The sequence below is a fragment of the Carassius carassius genome, chromosome 41, assembly GCF_963082965.1.
Source record: "Carassius carassius chromosome 41, fCarCar2.1, whole genome shotgun sequence".
Lineage (NCBI taxonomy): Eukaryota > Metazoa > Chordata > Actinopteri > Cypriniformes > Cyprinidae > Carassius > Carassius carassius.
Genome location: NC_081795.1, coordinates 26158261 through 26176841, shown reverse-complemented (window position 1 = coordinate 26176841; position 18581 = coordinate 26158261). Strand labels below are relative to the sequence as shown.

The 18581-nt window shown below is 52.5% G+C and overlaps 12 non-coding genes across 12 annotated transcripts; 11 read left to right on the top strand and 1 right to left on the bottom strand.

The window, feature by feature from the left end:
- Positions 1 to 5384: 5384 nt before the first annotated feature.
- Positions 5385 to 5491, bottom strand: LOC132123726 (U6 spliceosomal RNA). Its single transcript, XR_009426648.1, has one exon. It is a non-coding gene; the product is annotated as a U6 spliceosomal RNA (small nuclear RNA).
- Positions 5492 to 6863: 1372 nt separating this feature from the next.
- Positions 6864 to 6970, top strand: LOC132123736 (U6 spliceosomal RNA). Its single transcript, XR_009426656.1, has one exon. It is a non-coding gene; the product is annotated as a U6 spliceosomal RNA (small nuclear RNA).
- A 733-nt stretch (positions 6971 to 7703) lies between these two features.
- On the top strand, positions 7704 to 7810 carry LOC132123703 (U6 spliceosomal RNA). Its single transcript, XR_009426625.1, has one exon. It is a non-coding gene; the product is annotated as a U6 spliceosomal RNA (small nuclear RNA).
- A 1141-nt stretch (positions 7811 to 8951) lies between these two features.
- Positions 8952 to 9058, top strand: LOC132123688 (U6 spliceosomal RNA). Its single transcript, XR_009426612.1, has one exon. It is a non-coding gene; the product is annotated as a U6 spliceosomal RNA (small nuclear RNA).
- A 662-nt stretch (positions 9059 to 9720) lies between these two features.
- LOC132123687 (U6 spliceosomal RNA) lies at positions 9721 to 9827 on the top strand. Its single transcript, XR_009426611.1, has one exon. It is a non-coding gene; the product is annotated as a U6 spliceosomal RNA (small nuclear RNA).
- A 1141-nt stretch (positions 9828 to 10968) lies between these two features.
- Positions 10969 to 11075, top strand: LOC132123686 (U6 spliceosomal RNA). Its single transcript, XR_009426610.1, has one exon. It is a non-coding gene; the product is annotated as a U6 spliceosomal RNA (small nuclear RNA).
- A 1140-nt stretch (positions 11076 to 12215) lies between these two features.
- Positions 12216 to 12322, top strand: LOC132123685 (U6 spliceosomal RNA). Its single transcript, XR_009426609.1, has one exon. It is a non-coding gene; the product is annotated as a U6 spliceosomal RNA (small nuclear RNA).
- A 1141-nt stretch (positions 12323 to 13463) lies between these two features.
- On the top strand, positions 13464 to 13570 carry LOC132123684 (U6 spliceosomal RNA). Its single transcript, XR_009426607.1, has one exon. It is a non-coding gene; the product is annotated as a U6 spliceosomal RNA (small nuclear RNA).
- A 662-nt stretch (positions 13571 to 14232) lies between these two features.
- LOC132123749 (U6 spliceosomal RNA) lies at positions 14233 to 14339 on the top strand. The gene has a single exon (XR_009426668.1). It is a non-coding gene; the product is annotated as a U6 spliceosomal RNA (small nuclear RNA).
- Positions 14340 to 15480: 1141 nt separating this feature from the next.
- Positions 15481 to 15587, top strand: LOC132123683 (U6 spliceosomal RNA). The gene has a single exon (XR_009426606.1). It is a non-coding gene; the product is annotated as a U6 spliceosomal RNA (small nuclear RNA).
- A 1140-nt stretch (positions 15588 to 16727) lies between these two features.
- Positions 16728 to 16834, top strand: LOC132123682 (U6 spliceosomal RNA). Its single transcript, XR_009426605.1, has one exon. It is a non-coding gene; the product is annotated as a U6 spliceosomal RNA (small nuclear RNA).
- A 733-nt stretch (positions 16835 to 17567) lies between these two features.
- Positions 17568 to 17674, top strand: LOC132123708 (U6 spliceosomal RNA). Its single transcript, XR_009426630.1, has one exon. It is a non-coding gene; the product is annotated as a U6 spliceosomal RNA (small nuclear RNA).
- The last annotated feature ends 907 nt before the right edge of the window (positions 17675 to 18581 follow it).

Here is an 18581-nt window from a genome sequence, read left to right as displayed (position 1 = left end):
GTTTACCTGGATGATGTGATTGTCTACTCCCCAGATTTTGATTCACACCTGAGGCACCTCGAGGAAGTCTTTCGGGCCATGGAGAAGTACGGATTGAAACTACAGCCCAATAAGTGTCACTTACTACGGAGAGAAGTCAACTTTCTGGGCCACGTGGTCAGTGCGGCTGGAGTGTCCGTAGATCCTGGAAAGGTATCGGCCGTGAAGGACTGGAAGGCCCCGAGGACAGTGAGGCAAGTGCGATCCTTTTTAGGATTTGTGGGATACTATAGGCGTTTCATAAAGGACTTTTCAAAAATTGCTAAACCCCTTAATCAGTTGCTGGTTGGCACAGGTCGTAACCGGGGCCGGGGGTCGCCCAACGTAGACTGGGATGCAAATTGTGAGTCGGCGTTCCAGACATTGAAGCAGGAGCTGCTACAGGCCCCTATCTTGGCATACGCAGATTTCACAAAACCATTCCTTTTGTATACAGATGCCAGCAATCTCGGGCTGGGAGCGGTGTTGGCTCAACGGCAGGACGGAGTTGAGAGGGTCATCGCGTACGCCAGCCGGAGCCTCCACCCAGCCGAGAGGAACGATGCGAACTATAGTTCTTTCAAATTGGAGCTGCTGGCGTTGAAGTGGGCCCTAAGTGAGAAATTTAAAGACTACCTCTGGGGTGCCAAGGTGACGATCATTACAGACAATAACCCATTAGTACACTTACAGACGGCGAAGCTGGGAGCCGTGGAGCAGCGGTGGGTGGCCCAACTGGCCAACTTTGACTATCAACTACAGTACCGACCAGGGCGTGAACACATGAACGCGGACGTCCTCTCAAGGCTGCCCGAAGCGGAAAGCCCCGGAGGGGCCAGCCCGGAGGAGGGCTATATGGTAGGAGCAGTAGAGGCACCAGGCAGCAGACAAGAGGCCGTGCCTGAGAACTGGGGATGGGATCCCCGTCGGTGGAGGGAGAGACAGGCCAGGGATCAAGATGTGCGGCTGGTAAGAGAATGGCTGGAACAGGGCCGACGGCTGACGCCAGCGGAGAGGTTAGCCCAGACGGATACTGGGAGGAGGCTGCTGGGGCAATGGGACAGGCTGGAGCTGAGAGATGGCGTTTTGTGCAGAAGGGTCAGTGACCCGAAGTTGGGCGAAGAAGTACGCCAGATCGTGGTACCCGCAGATGAGGTAACGGCTTTAGTTTCGGCGTACCACAACCAGTTGGGGCATCAGGGACAGGAGAGGACCGTGTCCCTGCTTAGGAGATTCTTCTTTTGGCCCGGGCTAGAGGCATCGGTGCACGCCCTAATTCAAGCTTGCCCGAGATGCATATTGTTTAAGTCCAGACGGGAGGTCCGAGCGCCAATGGTACCCATCCATGCGAAGGCCCCCCTTCATATCATGGCTATGGACTTCTTGACACTGGGCCGACCACGAGATCGCTACCAGAACATCTTGGTAATAACGGATTTGTTCACAAAGTACGCTTGGGCTATCCCCACCCTCGACCAGACTGCAACCACCACCGCTACAGTTTTATGGCGGGCCGTCTTCCAGACGTTCGGATGCCCGGAGTTTCTGCACTCCGATCAAGGAGCCAACTTTGAGTCCAGGGTAATTAGAGAACTATGCCAGTTGTACGGTTGCACGAAAACTCACACCACTTCGTATCATCCTCAGGGGAACGGCGGCTGTGAGAGATTCAATCAGACCCTATTGGGGCTGCTGGGGACCTTGGATCAACAACGGCAGGACGATTGGGTGAGTGCCTTGCCAAACCTCCTACAGGCCTATAACAACAGTATACATAGTACTACGGGTTACGCTCCCACTTACCTGATGTTTGGCAGACACATACGAATGCCTACTGACCTGGTCCTAGGAGTGATAGCCGACCAAGAGGAAGCAAGTGTAACGGAGTGGGTGGGGCGCCATCACCAGCGCTTGCATTTCGCCTACGAGCAGGTGTCGAAAAGGATACAGACGGCAGGAGAGAAAAGTAAGCGGTTGTATGATCGGACTGCTAGAGAAGCCCCTCTACTGCCAGGAGAGAGGGTGTTGGTGAGAGATAATCGGCGGCAGGGGAAGGGGAAACTGAGTGACCGTTGGGAGGCCACCCCTTATGTAGTCTGCCGGCAGCAGAGGCCGGGGCAGCCGGTCTATACCATCCGGCCAGAAGGGAAGTCAGGCCCCGACCGTGTGGTGCACCGGAACATGATTCGCCCATGCCCTAACTACCCTGAAGCCGTGGAAGAAGTCCCCACGGAACCTGTACCAGCGGCCCCCTGGATTGAAGGTTGGGCTGTGGTACCAGGGAGACCCGTGGTGGCACCACCCCCGATCGCCCCGAGAGAACCAGAAGCAGCCCCTGAACAAGCTGAGCCCGATTCACCAGTGAGACGATCCCAGCGAGAGAACCGAGGCCGACCCCCTGCCCGCTATGGGGAGTGGACAGCCCGAGGACGTTCTAGGGACTAGAACGGATTGGCGGGGGAGGATGTCACAAGGTGACGATCTTTAGGGGCGGAACCAAAATTCGGGAAGTTTGGTTCCGCCCGGAAGTGTTTCCGCCCGGACCGGAAAAACAGAACACCGGAACTTCCGGTAGCGCCGTAAGAAGGAAAATCAGGGAATTCGATGCACCTGTGCCTAGTTAGGGACAGCGGTTGGTGATTGGAGGATACGCTGGACAAGGCAGTACTTAAGGCCAAGTTATTTCACAGTCTAGGAAGCTCTCTTTGGTGTGTGTGAAGCACTGGGTTGTGCCCGTCTTGGTACGCTGCTGGTAGCTGTCTAACTCTCTCTCTCCCTCAGGCTGGAATTGTATGATTGTGAAGACATCGCGAACCTTAAAGGTTGAGAAGTGAACAGATTATACGGCGAACTGAGACGACGTGAAAAAGGGGATTGGAAGTGGCATTGATGTGAGTACTAAGAGCCAGTCGAAAGTGCCCTGTATATTGACCTGGCGTTGTGTAGATCTCTCCAGGAGGAGGAGGGTGGCCCTACCCCTAATATAGTGTGGTGGGAGAGCCGAAGGAATACTTATTGAAGTAGTCGCAACGACGACATCACTAGCTAGGCCGCATATTCCATCGCCAGATCCGAACCAAGCGAAGTGAAGGAAGACGGGTGTCCTTTCCGTACACTGAGTGTGGTGGGTGAGTCTTCGTGCTGTGAAAACCTATAATTTTGACGTGGTGTTGTATATTGCTGTGGGCTGCTGTGTATTGCCGTGTGTCCTGTCAGATAAACCCCCGCCTTCACGCACTTCGGCGTGGGAGGACAAGGAGATTGCTGGTCCTGGCCTAGTTCAGTACAGTATATGTTGTGAGCGTGCTTCAGATCTCCGGAGATAGCACGGTACGCTGTGTCCAGCCCAGAGGTGAAAGCCATCCAAAGCAGAGTAACTGTGTTTTGTGTCTAAGTTGATACCTGTGGAGAGGAAAGGAAAGAGAGTGAGTAACACAAGGAGAAACAGAGGAAACCTGTACTTACAGTGCGCTGTGTTCAGCCCAGAGGTGAGAGCCATTCAAAGCAAACTAACGGTGCTATTGTGCCCAAGTTGATATCTGTGGAGAGAAAAGGAGAGAGAGGGAATAACACGAGGAGGAATAGAGCGAACCCTGTACTTACAGTACGCTGTGTCCAGCCCAGAGGTGAGAGCCATTCAAAGCAAACTAACTGTGCTATTGTGCCCAAGTTGATACCTGTGGAGAGAAAAGGAGAGAGAGTGAATAACACGAGGAGGAATAGAGCGAACCCTGTACTTACAGTACGCTGTGTCCAGCCCAGAGGTGAGAGCCATTCAAAGCAAACTAACTGTGCTATTGTGCCCAAGTTGATACCTGTGGAGAGGAAAGGAGAGAGAGAGTGAATAACACGAGGAGGAATAGAGCGAACCCTGTACTTACAGTACGCTGTGTCCAGCCCAGAGGTGAGAGCTATTCAAAGCAAACTAACTGTGCTATTGTGCCCAAGTTGATACCTGTGGAGAGAAAAGGAGAGAGAGTGGGTAACACGAGGAGAGACTGAGGGAACCTGTACTTACGCCGCTGCCTGTGGAGAAAGAGAAGGCGAGTGAGCACCCAAGGAACGAACTGTGTGAACCAGTACTTACTGTGAGCTGTAATCAGCGAAGAGGTGAGAGCAAAACCAAGCTGAACTAACTGTGCCTGTGTGTCCCAGCCGCTGCCTGTGGAGAAAGAGAAAGCGAGTGAGCACCCAAGGAACGAACTGTGTGAACCAGTACTTACTGTGAGCTGTAATCAGCGAAGAGGTGAGAGCAAAACCAAGCTGAACTAACTGTGCCTGTGTGTCCCAGCCGTTGCCTGTGGAGAAAGAGAAAGAGCGTGAGCACCCAAGGAATGAACTGGGTGAATCAGTACTTACTGTGAGCTGTAATCAGCGAAGAGCCGTTGCCTGTGGAGGAAGAGAAAGAGAGTGGGCACCTCGAGAACGAACTGAGTGAACCAGTACTTACCGTGAGCTGTATTCAGCGAAGAGGAGGAAGAAGGAGGGCGCTACGGATACCTAAGACTCAGGCCGGGGCCCGAGCCCCACGCCCCGGATCCCCGTGGCCCCCTTGCTCCCTGACCTCTTCCCGGCCATAGCCCATCTGGAGGGCCGAGTCAGAGTTTAGTTTTAATTGCCCTTTCCCTATTCCCTAAGCTATTTTTAAATATTTAAATAAAGATTGTGTTATCACTTACTTGTTCTCGTGTTGCTTGGCCATTGGGTCGGGTTTGGGGACCTCCTCGAGGTGGAAGTTGAGAAGGGGTGTGGCTTAGTTAAAGCATAGCCAGCCCCTGGGTGTGACACAACCGCTCACCGAGTTTGGGGGACAGGGGAACGTAGTGCGTCTTTTTTTAGACGTGCCCGATTCCACCGTGATGTACAGGAGCATCCTCTGGACATGAGGAAGCAGGTGTACACGCTTGCCGGTGGTACCTGGCGTACTGGCGCTGAAGGGGGCGTGGCCTCTAAATTTTTTTAAGAAAGAAGAGTGGGCAGTAAAGAAGGGCTGGACAGCAAAGGCTCAGGGTGAAGGGAGTCTTACCGGACGCACTTTGGATCTCCACAAGATGGTGTATGGTCAGGGATTCTCTTCTTACTTCCTACACATGAGCGTGGAAGTTCTCCGGCTAATTATAATGTTGTTAAATGAGCAGGTGACACGGTTCTCCTCTCCCTGCTCTCAAGCTCTGAGTCTGACGATGGCCACGTACATCTCATGAGTTCATCACATGGTGTGACGGAGCGGGGCTGCAAATGAACATCTCTAAGACAGAGGAGATGGTGAGTGATTTTACGTCAAAACGCCTCCCACGCTGAGACTCCTATGATTATTCACCGCACGAGGGCTGATAGAGTAGAGCGGCACGGATTTCGCAATCAAATAAAAGATGGAGCGCTTCACGGATTTGCGTGTCATCCTTTCGCAGGGGCCATGCTAAGCTTCTCTGTATCGATCCAATTTTAGTATATGTGCCGCCGTGGCGAGCACAGAACAGCTGGCTCGCTCGAGGTATCTTTAGCCCTCGGGTCCCCGCGAGCTCTCACAGAGCTGGTAAGGGCCCAGTGAGCCATCTCATCCCATCGCATACCTTGCCGCACGGACCGCGTCGGTGCTGAGGACGGACGCACATCGCTCCATTGATGCAACCGCTCACCGAGTTTGGGGGACAGGGGAACGTAGCGCGTCTTTTTTTAGACGTGCCCGATTCCACCGTGATGTACAGGAGCATCCTCTGGACATGAGGAAGCAGGTGTACACGCTTGCCGGTGGTACCTGGCGTACTGGCGCTGAAGGGGGCGTGGCCTCTTACCGGACGCACTTTGGATCTCCACAAGATGGTGTATGGTCAGGGATTCTCTTCTTACTTCCTACACATGAGCGTGGAAGTTCTCCGGCTAATTATAATGTTGTTAAATGAGCAGGTGACACGGTTCTCCTCTCCCTGCTCTCAAGCTCCGAGTCTGACGATGGCCACGTACATCTCATGAGTTCATCACATGGTGTGACGGAACGGGGCTGCAACTGAACATCTCTAAGACAGAGGAGATGGTGAGTGATTTTACGTCAAAACGCCTCCCACGCTGAGACTCCTATGATTATTCACCGCACGAGGGCTGATAGAGTAGAGCGGCACGGATTTGCGTGTCATCCTTTCGCGAAAGGATGACACGCAAATCCGTGAAGCGCTCCATCTTTTATTTGATTGCGAAATCCGTGCATCTCTACTCTATCAGCCCTCGTGCGGTGAATAATCATAGGAGTCTCAGCGTGGGAGGCGTTTTGACGTAAAATCACTCACCATCTCCTCTGTCTTAGAGATGTTCAGTTGCAGCCCCGCTACGTCACACCATGTGAGTAACTCATGAGATGTACGTGGCCATCGTCAGACTCGGAGCTTGAGAGCAGGGAGAGGAGAACCGTGTCACCTGCTCATTTAACAACATTATAGTTAGCCGGAGAACTTCCACGCTCATGTGTAGGAAGTAAGAAGAGAATCCCTGACCATACACCATCTTGTGGAGATCCAAAGTGCGTCCGGTAAGAGGCCGCGCCCCCTTCAGCGCCAGTACGCCAGGTACCACCGGCAAGCGTGTACACCTGCTTCCTTATTTCCAGAGGATGCTCCTGTACATCACGGTGGAATCGGGCACGTCTAGAAATTGACGCGCTACGTTCCACTGTCCCCCAAACTCGGTGAGCAGTTGCATCAATGGAGGGATGTGCGTCCGGCCTCAGCACCGACGCGGTCCGTGCGGCACGGTATGCGATGGGATGAGATGGCTCACTGGGCCCTGACCAGCTCTGTGAGAGCTCGCGGGGACCCGAGGAGTAAAGATACCTCGAGCGAGCCAGCTGTTCTGTGCTCGCCACGGCGGCACATATACTAAAATTGGATCGATACAGAGAAGATTAGCATGGCCCCTGCGAAAGGATGACACGCAAATTCGTGAAGCGCTCCATCTTTTATTTGATTGCGATATCCGTGCCCCTCTACTCTATCAGCCCTCGTGCGGTGAATAATCATAGGAGTCTCAGCGTGGGAGGCGTTTTGAGGTAAAATCTCTCACCATCTCCTCTTTCTTAGAGATGTACAGTTGCAGCCCCGCTCCGTTACACTATGTGATGAACTCATGAGAAGTACGTGGCCATCGTCAGACTCGGAGCTTGAGAGCAGGGAGAGGAGAACCGTGTCACCTGCTCATTTAACAACATTATAATTAGCCGGAGAACTTCCACGCTCATGTGTAGGAAGTAAGAAGAGAATCCCTGACCATACACCATCTTGTGGAGATCCAAAGTGCGTCCGGTAAGACTCCCTTCACCCTGAGCCTTTGCTGTCCAGCCCTTCTTTACTGCCCACTCTTCTTTCTTAAAAAAATGTAGAGGCCACGCCCCCTTCAGCGCCAGTACGCCAGGTACCACCGGCAAGCGTGTACACCTGCTTCCTCATGTCCAGAGGATGCTCCTGTACATCACGGTGGAATCGGGCACGTCTAAAAAAAGACGCGCTACGTTCCCCTGTCCCCCAAACTCGGTGAGCGGTTGCATCAATGGAGGGATGCGCGTCCGGCCTCATCACCGACGCGGTCCGTGCGGCACGGCATGCGATGGGATGAGATGGCTCACTGGGCCCTTACCAGCTCTGTGAGAGCTCGCGGGGACCCGAGGGTAAAGATACCTCGAGCGAGCTAGCTGTTCTGTGCTTGCCACGGCGGCACATATACTAAAATTGGATCGATACAGAGAAGATTAGCATGGCCCCTGCGAAAGGATGACACGCAAATCCGTGAAGCGCTCCATCTTTTATTTGATTGCGAAATCCGTGCCGCTCTACTCTATCAGCCCTCGTGCGGTGAATAATCATAGGAGTCTCAGCGTGGGAGGCGTTTTGAGGTAAAATCACTCACCATCTCCTCTGTCTTAGAGATGTTCAGTTGCAGCCCCGCTCCGTCACACCATGTGATGAACTCATGAGATGTACGTGGCCATCGTCAGACTCGGAGCTTGAGAGCAGGGAGAGGAGAACCGTGTCACCTGCTCATTTAACAACATTATAATTAGCCGGAGAACTTCCACGCTCATGTGTAGGAAGTAAGAAGAGAATCCCTGACCATACACCATCTTGTGGAGATCCAAAGTGCGTCCAGTAAGACTCCCTTCACCCTGAGCCTTTGCTGTCCAGCCCATCTTTACTGCCCACTCTTCTTTCTTAAAAAAATGTAGATATCCGTGCCCCTCTACTCTATCAGCCCTCGTGCGGTGAATAATCATAGGAATCTCAGCGTGGGAGGCGTTTTGACGTAAAATCACTCACCATCTCCTCTTTCTTAGAGATGTTCAGTTGCAGCCCCGCTCCGTTACACTATGTGATGAACTCATGAGAAGTACGTGGCCATCGTCAGACTCGGAGCTTGAGAGCAGGGAGAGGAGAACCGTGTCACCTGCTCATTTAACAACATTATAATTAGCCGGAGAACTTCCACGCTCATGTGTAGGAAGTAAGAAGAGAATCCCTGACCATACACCATCTTGTGGAGATCCAAAGTGCGTCCGGTAAGACTCCCTTTACCCTGAGCCTTTGCTGTCCAGCCCTTCTTTACTGCCCACTCTTCTTTCTTAAAAAAATGTAGAGGCCACGCCCCCTTCAGCGCCAGTACGCCAGGTACCACCGGCAAGCGTGTACACCTGCTTCCTCATGTCCAGAGGATGCTCCTGTACATCACGGTGGAATCGGGCACGTCTAAAAAAAGACGCGCTACGTTCCCCTGTCCCCCAAACTCGGTGAGCGGTTGCATCAATGGAGCGATGTGCGTCCGTCCTCAGCACCGACGCGGTCCGTGCGGCAAGGTATGCGATGGGATGAGATGGCTCACTGGGCCCTTACCAGCTCTGTGAGAGCTCGCGGGGACCCGAGGGCTAAAGATACCTCGAGCGCGCTAGCTGTTCTGTGCTCGCCACGGCGGCACATATACTAAAATTGGATCGATACAGAGAAGATTAGCATGGCCCCTGCGAAAGGATGACACGCAAATCCGTGAAGCGCTCCATCTTTTATTTGATTGCGAAATCCGTGCCCCTCTACTCTATCAGCCCTCGTGCGGTGAATAATCATAGGAGTCTCAGCGTGGGAGGCGTTTTGACGTAAAATCACTCACCATCTCCTCTGTCTTAGAGATGTTCAGTTGCAGCCCCGCTCCGTCACACCATGTGAGTAACTCATGAGATGTACGTGGCCATCGTCAGACTCGGAGCTTGAGAGCAGGGAGAGGAGAACCGTGTCACCTGCTCATTTAACAACATTATAGTTAGCCGGAGAACTTCCACGCTCATGTGTAGGAAGTAAGAAGAGAATCCCTGACCATACACCATCTTGTGGAGATCCAAAGTGCGTCCGGTAAGAGGCCACGCCCCCTTCAGCGTCAGTACGCCAGGTACCACCGGCAAGCGTGTACACCTGCTTCCTTATTTCCAGAGGATGCTCCTGTACATCACGGTGGAATCGGGCACGTCTAGAAATTGACGCGCTACGTTCCACTGTCCCCCAAACTCGGTGAGCAGTTGCATCAATGGAGGGATGTGCGTCCGGCCTCAGCACCGACGCGGCCCGTGCGGCACGGTATGCGATGGGATAAGATGGCTTACTGGGCCCTGACCAGCTCTGTGAGAGCTCGCGGGGACCCGAGGGCTAAAGATACCTCGAGCGAGCCAGCTGTTCTGTGCTCGCCACGGCGGCACATATACTAAAATTGGATCGATACAGAGAAGATTAGCATGGCCCCTGCGAAAGGATGACACGCAAATCCGTGAAGCGCTCCATCTTTTATTTGATTGCGATTTCCGTGCCCCTCTACTCTATCAGCCCTCGTGCGGTGAATAATCATAGGAGTCTCAGCGTGGGAGGCGTTTTGACGTAAAATCTCTCACCATCTCCTCTTTCTTAGAGATGTACAGTTGCAGCCCCGCTCCGTTACACTATGTGATGAACTCATGAGAAGTACGTGGCCATCGTCAGACTCGGAGCTTGAGAGCAGGGAGAGGAGAACCGTGTCACCTGCTCATTTAACAACATTATAATTAGCCGGAGAACTTCCACGCTCATGTGTAGGAAGTAAGAAGAGAATCCCTGACCATACACCATCTTGTGGAGATCCAAAGTGCGTCCGGTAAGACTCCCTTCACCCTGAGCCTTTGCTGTCCAGCCCATCTTTACTGCCCACTCTTCTTTCTTAAAAAAATTTAGATATCCGTGCCCCTCTACTCTATCAGCCCTCGTGCGGTGAATAATCATAGGAGTCTCAGCGTGGGAGGCGTTTTGACGTAAAATCACTCACCATCTCCTCTGTCTTAGAGATGTTCAGTTGCAGCCCCGCTCCGTCACACCATGTGATGAACTCATGAGATGTACGTGGCCATCGTCAGACTCGGAGCTTGAGAGCAGGGAGAGGAAAACCATGTCACCTGCTCATTTAACAACATTATAGTTAGCCGGAGAACTTCCACGCTCATGTGTAGGAAGTAAGAAGAGAATCCCTGACCATACACCATCTTGTGGAGATCCAAAGTGCGTCCGGTAAGACTCCCTTCACCCTGAGCCTTTGCTGTCCAGCCCTTCTTTACTGCCCACTCTTCTTTCTTAAAAAAATGTAGAGATCACGCCCCCTTCAGCGCCAGTACGCCAGGTACCACCGGCAAGCGTGTACACCTGCTTCCTCATGTCCAGAGGATGCTCCTATACATCACGGTGGAATCGGGCACGTCTAAAAAAAGACGCGCTACGTTCCCCTGTCCCCCAAACTCGGTGAGCGGTTGCATCAATGGAGGGATGCGCGTCCGGCCTCATCACCGACGCGGTCCGTGCGGCACGGTATGCGATGGGATGAGATGGCTCACTGGGCCCTTACCAGCTCTGTGAGAGCTCGCGGGGACTCCGAGGGTAAAGATACCTCGAGCGAGCTAGCTGTTCTGTGCTCGCCACGGCGGCACATATACTAAAATTGGATCGATACAGAGAAGATTAGCATGGCCCCTGCGAAAGGATGACACGCAAATCCGTGAAGCGCTCCATCTTTTATTTGATTGCGAAATCCGTGCCGCTCTACTCTATCAGCCCTCGTGCGGTGAATAATCATAGGAGTCTCAGCGTGGGAGGCGTTTTGACGTAAAATCACTCACCATCTCCTCTGTCTTAGAGATGTTCAGTTGCAGCCCCGCTCCGTCACACCATGTGATGAACTCATGAGATGTACGTGGCCATCATCAGACTCGGAGCTTGAGAGCAGGGAGAGGAGAACCGTGTCACCTGCTCATTTAACAACATTATAATTAGCCGGAGAACTTCCACGCTCATGTGTAGGAAGTAAGAAGAGAATCCCTGACCATACACCATCTTGTGGAGATCCAAAGTGCGTCCGGTAAGACTCCCTTCACCCTGAGCCTTTGCTGTCCAGCCCATCTTTACTGCCCACTCTTCTTTCTTAAAAAAATGTAGATATCCGTGCCCCTCTACTCTATCAGCCCTCGTGCGGTGAATAATCATAGGAATCTCAGCGTGGGAGGCGTTTTGACGTAAAATCACTCACCATCTCCTCTTTCTTAGAGATGTTCAGTTGCAGCCCCGCTCCGTTACACTATGTGATGAACTCATGAGAAGTACGTGGCCATCGTCAGACTCGGAGCTTGAGAGCAGGGAGAGGAGAACCGTGTCACCTGCTCATTTAACAACATTATAATTAGCCGGAGAACTTCCACGCTCATGTGTAGGAAGTAAGAAGAGAATCCCTGACCATACACCATCTTGTGGAGATCCAAAGTGCGTCCGGTAAGACTCCCTTCACCCTGAGCCTTTGCTGTCCAGCCCTTCTTTACTGCCCACTCTTCTTTCTTAAAAAAATGTAGAGGCCACGCCCCCTTCAGCGCCAGTACGCCAGGTACCACCGGCAAGCGTGTACACCTGCTTCCTCATGTCCAGAGGATGCTCCTGTACATCACGGTGGAATCGGGCACGTCTAAAAAAAGACACGCTACGTTCCCCTGTCCCCCAAACTCGGTGAGCGGTTGCATCAATGGAGGGATGCGCGTCCGGCCTCATCACCGACGCGGTCCGTGCGGCACGGTATGCGATGGGATGAGATGGCTCACTGGGCCCTTACCAGCTCTGTGAGAGCTCGCGGGGACCCGAGGGTAAAGATACCTCGAGCGAGCTAGCTGTTCTGTGCTCGCCACGGCGGCACATATACTAAAATTGGATCGATACAGAGAAGATTAGCATGGCCCCTGCGAAAGGATGACACGCAAATCCGTGAAGCGCTCCATCTTTTATTTGATTGCGAAATCCATGCCCCTCTACTCTATCAGCCCTCGTGCGGTGAATAATCATAGGAGTCTCAGCGTGGGAGGCGTTTTGACGTAAAATCACTCACCATCTCCTCTGTCTTAGAGATGTTCAGTTGCAGCCCCGCTCCGTCACACCATGTGATGAACTCATGAGATGTACGTGGCCATCGTCAGACTCTGAGCTTGAGAGCAGGGAGAGGAGAACCGTGTCACCTGCTCATTTAACAACATTATAGTTAGCCGGAGAACTTCCACGCTCATGTGTAGGAAGTAAGAAGAGAATCCCTGACCATACACCATCTTGTGGAGATCCAAAGTGCGTCCGGTAAGACTCCCTTCACCCTGAGCCTTTGCTGTCCAGCCCTTCTTTACTGCCCACTCTTCTTTCTTAAAAAAATGTAGATATCCGTGCCCCTCTACTCTATCAGCCCTCGTGCGGTGAATAATCATAGGAATCTCAGCGTGGGAGGCGTTTTGACGTAAAATCACTCACCATCTCCTCTTTCTTAGAGATGTTCAGTTGCAGCCCCGCTCCGTTACACTATGTGATGAACTCATGAGAAGTACGTGGCCATCGTCAGACTCGGAGCTTGAGAGCAGGGAGAGGAGAACCGTGTCACCTGCTCATTTAACAACATTATAATTAGCCGGAGAACTTCCACGCTCATGTGTAGGAAGTAAGAAGAGAATCCCTGACCATACACCATCTTGTGGAGATCCAAAGTGCGTCCGGTAAGACTCCCTTTACCCTGAGCCTTTGCTGTCCAGCCCTTCTTTACTGCCCACTCTTCTTTCTTAAAAAAATGTAGAGGCCACGCCCCCTTCAGCGCCAGTACGCCAGGTACCACCGGCAAGCGTGTACACCTGCTTCCTCATGTCCAGAGGATGCTCCTGTACATCACGGTGGAATCGGGCACGTCTAAAAAAAGACGCGCTACGTTCCCCTGTCCCCCAAACTCGGTGAGCGGTTGCATCAATGGAGCGATGTGCGTCCGTCCTCAGCACCGACGCGGTCCGTGCGGCAAGGTATGCGATGGGATGAGATGGCTCACTGGGCCCTTACCAGCTCTGTGAGAGCTCGCGGGGACCCGAGGGCTAAAGATACCTCGAGCGCGCTAGCTGTTCTGTGCTCGCCACGGCGGCACATATACTAAAATTGGATCGATACAGAGAAGATTAGCATGGCCCCTGCGAAAGGATGACACGCAAATCCGTGAAGCGCTCCATCTTTTATTTGATTGCGAAATCCGTGCCCCTCTACTCTATCAGCCCTCGTGCGGTGAATAATCATAGGAGTCTCAGCGTGGGAGGCGTTTTGACGTAAAATCACTCACCATCTCCTCTGTCTTAGAGATGTTCAGTTGCAGCCCCGCTCCGTCACACCATGTGAGTAACTCATGAGATGTACGTGGCCATCGTCAGACTCGGAGCTTGAGAGCAGGGAGAGGAGAACCGTGTCACCTGCTCATTTAACAACATTATAGTTAGCCGGAGAACTTCCACGCTCATGTGTAGGAAGTAAGAAGAGAATCCCTGACCATACACCATCTTGTGGAGATCCAAAGTGCGTCCGGTAAGAGGCCACGCCCCCTTCAGCGTCAGTACGCCAGGTACCACCGGCAAGCGTGTACACCTGCTTCCTTATTTCCAGAGGATGCTCCTGTACATCACGGTGGAATCGGGCACGTCTAGAAATTGACGCGCTACGTTCCACTGTCCCCCAAACTCGGTGAGCAGTTGCATCAATGGAGGGATGTGCGTCCGGCCTCAGCACCGACGCGGCCCGTGCGGCACGGTATGCGATGGGATAAGATGGCTTACTGGGCCCTGACCAGCTCTGTGAGAGCTCGCGGGGACCCGAGGGCTAAAGATACCTCGAGCGAGCCAGCTGTTCTGTGCTCGCCACGGCGGCACATATACTAAAATTGGATCGATACAGAGAAGATTAGCATGGCCCCTGCGAAAGGATGACACGCAAATCCGTGAAGTGCTCCATCTTTTATTTGATTGCGATTTCCGTGCCCCTCTACTCTATCAGCCCTCGTGCGGTGAATAATCATAGGAGTCTCAGCGTGGGAGGCGTTTTGACGTAAAATCTCTCACCATCTCCTCTTTCTTAGAGATGTACAGTTGCAGCCCCGCTCCGTTACACTATGTGATGAACTCATGAGAAGTACGTGGCCATCGTCAGACTCGGAGCTTGAGAGCAGGGAGAGGAGAACCGTGTCACCTGCTCATTTAACAACATTATAATTAGCCGGAGAACTTCCACGCTCATGTGTAGGAAGTAAGAAGAGAATCCCTGACCATACACCATCTTGTGGAGATCCAAAGTGCGTCCGGTAAGACTCCCTTCACCCTGAGCCTTTGCTGTCCAGCCCATCTTTACTGCCCACTCTTCTTTCTTAAAAAAATTTAGATATCCGTGCCCCTCTACTCTATCAGCCCTCGTGCGGTGAATAATCATAGGAGTCTCAGCGTGGGAGGCGTTTTGACGTAAAATCACTCACCATCTCCTCTGTCTTAGAGATGTTCAGTTGCAGCCCCGCTCCGTCACACCATGTGATGAACTCATGAGATGTACGTGGCCATCGTCAGACTCGGAGCTTGAGAGCAGGGAGAGGAAAACCATGTCACCTGCTCATTTAACAACATTATAGTTAGCCGGAGAACTTCCACGCTCATGTGTAGGAAGTAAGAAGAGAATCCCTGACCATACACCATCTTGTGGAGATCCAAAGTGCGTCCGGTAAGACTCCCTTCACCCTGAGCCTTTGCTGTCCAGCCCTTCTTTACTGCCCACTCTTCTTTCTTAAAAAAATGTAGAGATCACGCCCCCTTCAGCGCCAGTACGCCAGGTACCACCGGCAAGCGTGTACACCTGCTTCCTCATGTCCAGAGGATGCTCCTATACATCACGGTGGAATCGGGCACGTCTAAAAAAAGACGCGCTACGTTCCCCTGTCCCCCAAACTCGGTGAGCGGTTGCATCAATGGAGGGATGCGCGTCCGGCCTCATCACCGACGCGGTCCGTGCGGCACGGTATGCGATGGGATGAGATGGCTCACTGGGCCCTTACCAGCTCTGTGAGAGCTCGCGGGGACTCCGAGGGTAAAGATACCTCGAGCGAGCTAGCTGTTCTGTGCTCGCCACGGCGGCACATATACTAAAATTGGATCGATACAGAGAAGATTAGCATGGCCCCTGCGAAAGGATGACACGCAAATCCGTGAAGCGCTCCATCTTTTATTTGATTGCGAAATCCGTGCCGCTCTACTCTATCAGCCCTCGTGCGGTGAATAATCATAGGAGTCTCAGCGTGGGAGGCGTTTTGACGTAAAATCACTCACCATCTCCTCTGTCTTAGAGATGTTCAGTTGCAGCCCCGCTCCGTCACACCATGTGATGAACTCATGAGATGTACGTGGCCATCATCAGACTCGGAGCTTGAGAGCAGGGAGAGGAGAACCGTGTCACCTGCTCATTTAACAACATTATAATTAGCCGGAGAACTTCCACGCTCATGTGTAGGAAGTAAGAAGAGAATCCCTGACCATACACCATCTTGTGGAGATCCAAAGTGCGTCCGGTAAGACTCCCTTCACCCTGAGCCTTTGCTGTCCAGCCCATCTTTACTGCCCACTCTTCTTTCTTAAAAAAATGTAGATATCCGTGCCCCTCTACTCTATCAGCCCTCGTGCGGTGAATAATCATAGGAATCTCAGCGTGGGAGGCGTTTTGACGTAAAATCACTCACCATCTCCTCTTTCTTAGAGATGTTCAGTTGCAGCCCCGCTCCGTTACACTATGTGATGAACTCATGAGAAGTACGTGGCCATCGTCAGACTCGGAGCTTGAGAGCAGGGAGAGGAGAACCGTGTCACCTGCTCATTTAACAACATTATAATTAGCCGGAGAACTTCCACGCTCATGTGTAGGAAGTAAGAAGAGAATCCCTGACCATACACCATCTTGTGGAGATCCAAAGTGCGTCCGGTAAGACTCCCTTCACCCTGAGCCTTTGCTGTCCAGCCCTTCTTTACTGCCCACTCTTCTTTCTTAAAAAAATGTAGAGGCCACGCCCCCTTCAGCGCCAGTACGCCAGGTACCACCGGCAAGCGTGTACACCTGCTTCCTCATGTCCAGAGGATGCTCCTGTACATCACGGTGGAATCGGGCACGTCTAAAAAAAGACACGCTACGTTCCCCTGTCCCCCAAACTCGGTGAGCGGTTGCATCAATGGAGGGATGCGCGTCCGGCCTCATCACCGACGCGGTCCGTGCGGCACGGTATGCGATGGGATGAGATGGCTCACTGGGCCCTTACCAGCTCTGTGAGAGCTCGCGGGGACCCGAGGGTAAAGATACCTCGAGCGAGCTAGCTGTTCTGTGCTCGCCACGGCGGCACATATACTAAAATTGGATCGATACAGAGAAGATTAGCATGGCCCCTGCGAAAGGATGACACGCAAATCCGTGAAGCGCTCCATCTTTTATTTGATTGCGAAATCCATGCCCCTCTACTCTATCAGCCCTCGTGCGGTGAATAATCATAGGAGTCTCAGCGTGGGAGGCGTTTTGACGTAAAATCACTCACCATCTCCTCTGTCTTAGAGATGTTCAGTTGCAGCCCCGCTCCGTCACACCATGTGATGAACTCATGAGATGTACGTGGCCATCGTCAGACTCTGAGCTTGAGAGCAGGGAGAGGAGAACCGTGTCACCTGCTCATTTAACAACATTATAGTTAGCCGGAGAACTTCCACGCTCATGTGTAGGAAGTAAGAAGAGAATCCCTGACCATACACCATCTTGTGGAGATCCAAAGTGCGTCCGGTAAGACTCCCTTCACCCTGAGCCTTTGCTGTCCAGCCCTTCTTTACTGCCCACTCTTCTTTCTTAAAAAAATGTAGAGACCACGCCCCCTTCAGCGCCAGTACGCCAGGTACCACCGGCAAGCGTGTACACCTGCTTCCTCATGTCCAGAGGATGCTCCTGTACATCACGGTGGAATCGGGCACGTCTAAAAAAAGACGCGCTACGTTCCCCTGTCCCCCAAACTCGGTGAGCGGTTGCATCAATGGAGGGATGCGCGTCCGGCCTCATCACCGACGCGGTCCGTGCGGCACGGTATGCGATGGGATGAGATGGCTCACTGGGCCCTTACCAGCTCTGTGAGAGCTCGCGGGGACCCGAGGGTAAAGATACCTCGAGCGAGCTAGCTGTTCTGTGCTCGCCACGGCGGCACATATACTAAAATTGGATTGATACAGAGAAGATTAGCATGGCCCCTGCGAAAGGATGACACGCAAATCCGTGAAGCGCTCCATCTTTTATTTGATTGCGAAATCCGTGCCGCTCTACTCTATCAGCCCTCGTGCGGTGAATAATCATAGGAGTCTCAGCGTGGGAGGCGTTTTGACGTAAAATCACTCACCATCTCCTCTGTCTTAGAGATGTTCAGTTGCAGCCCCGCTCCGTCACACCATGTGATGAACTCATGAGATGTACGTGGCCATCGTCAGACTCGGAGCTTGAGAGCAGGGAGAGGAGAACCGTGTCACCTGCTCATTTAACAACATTATAATTAGCCGGAGAACTTCCACGCTCATGTGTAGGAAGTAAGAAGAGAATCCCTGACCATACACCATCTTGTGGAGATCCAAAGTGCGTCCGGTAAGACTCCCTTCACCCTGAGCCTTTGCTGTCCAGCCCATCTTTACTGCCCACTCTTCTTTCTTAAAAAAATGTAGATATCCGTGCCCCTCTACTCTATCAGCCCTCGTGCGGTGAATAATCATAGGAATCTCAGCGTGGGAGGCGTTTTGACGTAAAATCACTCACCATCTCCTCTTTCTTAGAGATGTTCAGTTGCAGCCCCGCTCCGTTACACTATGTGATGAACTCATGAGAAGTACGTGGCCATCGTCAGACTCGGAGCTTGAGAGCAGGGAGAGGAGAACCGTGTCACCTGCTCATTTAACAACATTATAATTAGCCGGAGAACTTCCACGCTCATGTGTAGGAAGTAAGAAGAGAATCCCTGACCATACACCATCTTGTGGAGATCCAAAGTGCGTCCGGTAAGACTCCCTTCACCCTGAGCCTTTGCTGTCCAGCCCTTCTTTACTGCCCACTCTTCTTTCTTAAAAAAATGTAGAGGCCACGCCCCCTTCAGCGCCAGTACGCCAGGTACCACCGGCAAGCGTGTACACCTGCTTCCTCATGTCCAGAGGATGCTCC